Source organism: Triticum aestivum, chromosome 2B (assembly GCF_018294505.1).
Source record: "Triticum aestivum cultivar Chinese Spring chromosome 2B, IWGSC CS RefSeq v2.1, whole genome shotgun sequence".
NCBI classification, from domain to species: Eukaryota; Viridiplantae; Streptophyta; class Magnoliopsida; order Poales; family Poaceae; genus Triticum; species Triticum aestivum.
In genome coordinates, this window is record NC_057798.1 from 246,081,406 (window position 1) to 246,088,632 (window position 7,227).

Genomic DNA, 7,227 nt, shown 5'->3' on the forward strand with positions numbered 1-7,227 from the left:
CTAAAAATTCTCTTTTAGCTCTAAGCATAGCGGTTCTTTTCTTACTTTCATCCATAGAAACATAAAGAGCTTTAATTGATGATTCAACTTTAGGCACAAAAAATTTCATCTTGAGAGTTTCTACATCATGAGAAATTCTATCAACACTTCTAGGCAAATCATGAATTTTATTCAACTTTTCTTCTATCGAAGTGTTGAAAGCTTTTTGCGTATTGATAAATTCTTTAATATTGCTCTCAAGATCATAGGTGTTTCTATTATGATTAAATGTGGGATTACCATATATAGGAATTACCATAATTATTAGAGGAATTACTAGGAAAAGGCATAGGATTAAAATTACCTCTATAAGCATTGTTATTGAAATTGTTTCGCGAGATAAAATTCACATCTATGGCATCACTATTTTGCTCAATCAAAGTAGACAAAGGCACATCATTAAAATCAATAGGAGCACTTTTATTAGCAACCAACTTCATAAGAGAATCAACTTTTTCACTCAAAGAATTTATTTCTTCTACCGAATTGACTTTTTTTACTAGTAGGAGCTCTTTCGGGATGCCATTGTGAGTAATTTGCCATAATATTGTCTAGCAATTTTGTAGCTTCGCCCAAGGTAATTTCCATAAAAGTACCCCCTGTGGTGGAATCTAAAAGATTACAAGAAAAAATTCAATCCTGCATAATTTTTTTGTATGATCATCCAAAGATTTAACCCATGAGTTGGGCAATTCCTTAGCATCAATTTCATCCTTTTCCAAGATTGTGCAACATGCTCATGTTCAAGTTGCTTGAATTTCATGATATGGGTTCTAAGGGATATAATTTTTGCGGGGAGAAAATACTTAGTAATAAAAGCATCCTTGCACTTGTTCCAAGAATCGACACTATTGTGAGGCAAAGAGGAAAACCAAATTTTTGCACGATCTCGCAAAGAAAACAAAAATAATTTCAACTTCACAACATCATTTTCCACATCTTTTTTCTTTTGCATATCGCATAATTCCACGAATGTGTTAAGATGGGACGCAACATCCTCATTAGGAGTACCGACAAATTGATCTTTCATGACAAGATTCAGCAAAGCAGTATTAATATCACAAGACTTCGCACTAGTGGCGGGAGGAGCAACCGGAGTGCTAATAAAATCATTGTTGTTGGTATTTGAGAAATCACACAACTTGGTGTTCTCTTGAGTCATGATGACTTCACAACAAGATTGCACTCAAAAAAAACAGATCTGACACGAAAACGGCGAACAAAAAAGAGGGCGAATAAAATGGATACATTTTTGTGAAGTGGGGGAGAGGAAAATGAGACGCAAATGGCAAATAATGTAAATTGCGAGGAGATGAGATTTGTGATTAGGAACCTGGTTGATGCTGAAGATCCTCCCCGGCAACAGCGCCAGAAAGCACATTGATGGGAGACTATCTTGACATGATCCTTCCCAGCAACGACGCCAGAAATTCCTTTTGATGTCTACTAGAACTACGTTAGTATTTCCCCAAAGAGGAAGGGATGATGTAGTATAGCAACGGTAGGTGTTTTCCTTAGTGATGAGACCAAGGTTATCGAACCAGTAGGAGAACCTCCTCACACCACGTAAACAACACCTGCACACAAATAACAAATACTCGCAACCCGACATGTTAATGGGGTTGTCAATCCCTTTTGGGTACGGCGCCTCAAGATAGGCAAATAACGTGAGGTAAAAGTGGTAGATAGGATAAATAGATCGCGGAACAAATAAATTGCAGCAAAGTATTTTTGTATTTTTGGTTTAATAGATCTGAAAATAAATGCAAAGGAAAATAGATCGCAAAGGCAAATATGATGACAAGAGACCCGGGGGCCGTAAGTTTCACTAGTGGTTTCTCTCGAGAAAAATAGCAAACAGTGGGAAAACAATTATTGTTGGGCAATTGATAGAACTTCAAATAATCATGACGATATCCAGGCAATGATCCTTATATAGGCATCACATCCAAGATTAGTAGATCGACTCTTGCCTACATCTACTACTATTACTCCACACATCGACCGCTATCCAGCATCCATCTAGTGTATTAAGTTCATGGAGAAATGGAGTAATGCAATAAGAACGATGACATGATGTAGACAAGATCCATTTATCTATTTATGTAGATATAGACCCCATCGTTTTATCCTTAGTAGCAACGATACACATGTGTCAGTTCCCCTTCTGTCACTGGGATAAAGCACCGTAAGATCGAACCCACTACAAAGAACCTCTTCCCATTGCAAGATAAATAGATCAAGTTGGCCAAATAAAACCCAAATATCGGAGAAAAAAATACAAGGCTATAAGCAATCATGCATATAAGAGATCAAAGAAGACTCAAATAACTTTCATGGATAAAAACATAGATCTGATCATAAACTCAAAGTTCATCGGATCTCAACAAACACACTGCAAAAAGGCTTACATCATATGGATCTCCAATATACCGTTGTATTGATAATCAAGAGAGTGAGAGAGGAACCCATCTAGCTACTAACTATGGACCCGTAGGTCTACAAAGAACTACTCACGCATCATCGGAGAGGCACCAATGGAAGCGGTGAACCCCTCCGTGATGGTGTCTAGATTGGATCTGGTGGTTCTGGACTCTGCGGCGGCTGGAATTGATTTTTGTCGACTCTCCGAGGGCTTCTAGAATATTGGGGTATTTATAGAGGAAAGAGATGGTTCAGGGGGCACCCGAGGTGGGCACAACCCACCAGGGCTTGCCTGGGCCTCCTGGCACGCCCTGGTGGGTGCTGCCCTCCTCGAGGCACCCCCAGGTGCAGTCTTGGCCACTGGATGTCTTCTGGCCCAAAAAAATCCTCAAAAAGTTTCGCTGTGTTTGGACTCCGTTTGGTATTGATTTCCTGCGATGTAAAAAACATGCAGAAAACATCAACTGGCACTGGGCACTATGTCAATAGGTTAGTACCAAAAAATGACTATAAAATTATTGTAAAACATCCAAGAACGATAATATAACATCATGGAAGAATCAAAAATTATAGATACGTTGGAGACGTATCAAGCTCATGGGTGTCGATGAGGTCGAGAGGGCTGGAGTTCCATAGGGGGCGCCATCGCCGGGAAAGGACGGTTGTCCGTGCCCCATATTTGATTGGGAGGAGGGAGATGATGACTGTCAACATATCATCGTGGAGGCTGCTGATGAAGTCTAGGCCTGCTGGAGTCACTTGCGGTTCTAGCTTGCCCCGCCTCTGCATGTTGGCAGCCCCGTTCTCCACCTCCGGAGTCTCCTTGTCAGCGGCGCTTTCTGATTGAAATGGGAGTACAGGTAATACTTAGTTAAAAAAGGGTAATAGAAAAGTGTATTGGTAACTAGAAGTTATTAGGTAGGAATATAGTAAGAAAAGGGAATAACAATTGGTTGCTTAAATACTACACAATTCATTTGATATTGCTGGGTAAGTCAACATGCAGATAGTTGAAAAGAAAACTTACTTCCACCAAAGTCTGGACGGATGATATCGTTGGGGAAGTTAGCATATATCTCAACCAGGCCCTTTTATGTGCAGTGCAATTCTAGTGCCAGCTTTCAGTTCATAAAACTTAGAAATTTCTTTCCAAAAGCGAGTGCCAAAATAGGAGTCACCACGTTCATCAAGTCTTACAGTAGCAACGATTGTAAATCCATGGTTTGTGTGAAGTATGACATCCCTGCAGTCTTGATTTATGTAAAGAGGAAGATTGTGCACTACAGGTTCTATTGCATAGCAAGGGACGCGCTGCAGAAAATGGTAGGATTGTTAAACATAATATGGTAACATGCAAATATGGACCCAAATTGAAAGAACTGTACATCAGTGACTAATCGAAGGACAAAATCAATAATTAAACATGAGAGTAATCAAAAGAACAATACATCATTAATTTGCCTAATATAGAAAGATGTTCAAGAAATAACAGATAGGGTAAACATGATGTCATGGAAATCCCCTTTGACGTATATGGTGCATGTGGCACCTTTTATCCAAATGTAGCAATATTTAGAATATGTTCAGGAAAGTAGGCCATGCCAACCGATTTAGGGCGAGATTAAACATACCACGCGCATCCTCAAGTCATCTAGTAAGGTGAGATGGAATGTCTGGCGGAGGCCGCAAAGTCCTGATGTGTCGGCGCACTGTACACTCTATGAATGAAAGAAAACCCTCAAATCAGCTCGAATAAAAATGAATTCACGCGATTTCGGCTGGGTGATTAAAGGAGGCAGATGAACTGGGATAAGAGATGAGGTAATATCTCATTAAATTAGTTACCTTGTTGTCCATGAGAAAGAACCCTCAGTATGGCAGATTCCCCAACCGAGCGGAGCTAGGTCGACCGCGAGCAGTGTCGAGAAAGTCGATGGCGATAGGTGGTGACAAGCGGAAGTGGCGAAATGCGGTGGGGTTTGCCGGCAGCCTGGCGGCAGAGGCAGGCGTCAAGCTAAGTGGTTACCGCCGCGATAGGCTGTGCCATACATAGACGCGGAGGAGCTTGTGCAGGTGTGAATTGGGACCGGAGAGGGTGGCGGGTAGGGTGAGGGTTTTTGTGATGTGGGGATGGCAAGGTTTTTTTTTCTTTTTTGAATTTGGTGGTGAGGGTTTTCTGTCCCACAAAGAATTTCGGAGGCAACGGTTTGCTAGAGCCAACCGTATGTGATTGACGCAACAGGCAAAATGAAAGTCATTGCAAACGGTTCCAATTTTGGGAACCGTGTGTGATTGACGCATCAGGCAAAATGAAGAGCATTGCACATGGTTCCAATTTTGGTAACCGTGTGCGATTGACGTACTACCTCTGTCCTAGTTTATTGGTCCCCTTTGTAATTTGTACCAAATTTTAACCAAATATTTAACTAGGAAATATTTATGCTTGTCACCAAAAATTATATCACTGAACACTATGTTCAAATACGCATCCAACGATATAATTTTTGCTGACCTGCGCTAACATTTTGTCAGTTAAATCTTTGGTCAACATTTAACAACAATTACAAAGGGGACCAATAAACGAGGACGGAGGTAGATTCCATGAACCGAACTGATTGCATCCATATCCCACAGTTAGACATAACTAAACATAGATTAAACATACTCAGACATAGATAATAAGCGTACACGTACACAAGCATAGTGCAACCATCAGTACATAGTTCAACCGTCATTAAGCATTGCTCAAGCGTACATAGTTCGATCCCACATCTCATCTCACATGCCGGCACGATCCTGAAGCTTCTCCAGGTACTCGGCGTACGCGCCATGCGCCACCCTGCGAGAATACTTCTGCTTGAAGGAGCCAACGGCCTGTCCTCTTGCATGTGCCAGAACACTTTGATGCGCGTCATGAAGCTTGTGGTAGCAAAATGGGCATCGATAGCCGCCGTCCCAGGTCCTAATACGCCTGTTATGCATTCCCGCATAAGTCTCCCTCGGGATTTGCCTCTTGTACCTCATTTGGACATCTTCATCCTTGTTGTCCACATCGTCAGACAACACCTATACAAATAGTAAAATATATTTGGCATCAAATCAATGTTTACATGGCGTGAAGTAGGATTAGGAATTGATGGCTATTTTTATGCATATCTAGTGATTATGGTTCGATTTTTAAGAACATTTGTCTATGTACAAACCAATCTTGAAGAAAATAATGGGACAAACATATGTAGGTCATTCAAAATCAATTGTCAAGTCCTGGCTAGGAATTATTAGCATGAACACTAACCCTAATCGAATTACTAGCATAAATCATTTCCACAGATGAAACGACTAATCACTTATCACTTGTACCATTCAAACTTTCAATACACTACACGGATCTAACGAAACTTACTCAGATTTCATGGATTGGGAGAACATAACCATATGATTTCTATTCCAAAAAGCGAGAGGCAAGAGTAACCAGAGAAACCCTAGGATCTATTTGACACATAAATGGGTATAGATGACTAACCAGTTGTCCGTCGTTGTCGGAGTGGTCGCCGGGGTCATCGCCCGAGTCGTCACCAGAGTCGATGTGGAACTCTGCCTCCAGCTGTGGAAGCTCGACACCGTCGACGACGTCAGGGTGCGGCGATAACTCGCCGGCGGTGATGGCAACCTCTGTCTCCATCTTCACACCGTGCTTCGGTGCTTTAGTAGCCCCGGCGTCGCCACTCCCTCCGATGGGGCGCTTTGGCGGCATACTCATACACTGACGGCTTTGAGGACTGAGAGCGGTGTCGAGGATGCAAGCGGAGAGAGAGGTTGTGTGTGTGGCGAGGATGGGGGGTACGGCCGCTCGAGCGCACCATTAATATGGAGTAGTGGGAGTAGTGGGAGAGAGGAGGGCGGCGGTCAAACTGATGGCTCGCCTCTCGGTGAGCCTGCGCACCGGACTGCTGGCATGCCTATCATGGTTTCACACAGCTACTTGCATGCCTCCCGATGACACTGCACAGCAAGCACGCCTCTGTCAATTAACACACCTGAATGCACGCCTCCCGGTCTGCCTACGCGGCGGACTGCTCGCATGCGTCCTGTCAACTCATGCCTGCTCGCATGGCATACGGGTCTCGCGGCGGCACACATATTGTATTTTCTATTTGGATGATTAATGCTGTCGCTTTATTGCTTAAACGAAGCATGGCAGAGATCAGTTGTTGGTCTAAAGCTCATGGTTCGAATAAATAATCCGTTTGGGATATTGGTTCCCAATTATTAATAATCTCCTGTTTGTAATTAGATAAAGATTACATCAAAACTGATCTCAAATTTGACAAAAAAAGTACATTGCCACTTTGTATTGGTGTCCATATGACAACACGATAAGTTTCATGAACTTCAAATAAGTTTTGGATGTACTATAATTTGAAAATCAAGATTCTCAATGTTTGAAATTTGTTGCACGGGGAGTGAACATGCACCCAGTGAGACACATGTGTTTTTGCAATCCATTTAGGTGCACTGTCATGTGTGCATGTAACTCAAATTTTATTTTTGCACATTATACCCGTAGAAAATCAATCAATTAATGTACTAAAATGTCTTAACGGTCTCTGTTTTTTTTTTTGAAATTAAAACGTCCCTCCTTTGGTAACATATGTTCACTGCCGGATAATTAATTTAACATGCATCGTAGTTGCGGTGGATTCGCCGTGTGTGTGTGGGTGTGTGTGTCTGGGGATGGAGGGTGGCTCGCAGTACACTACGAGT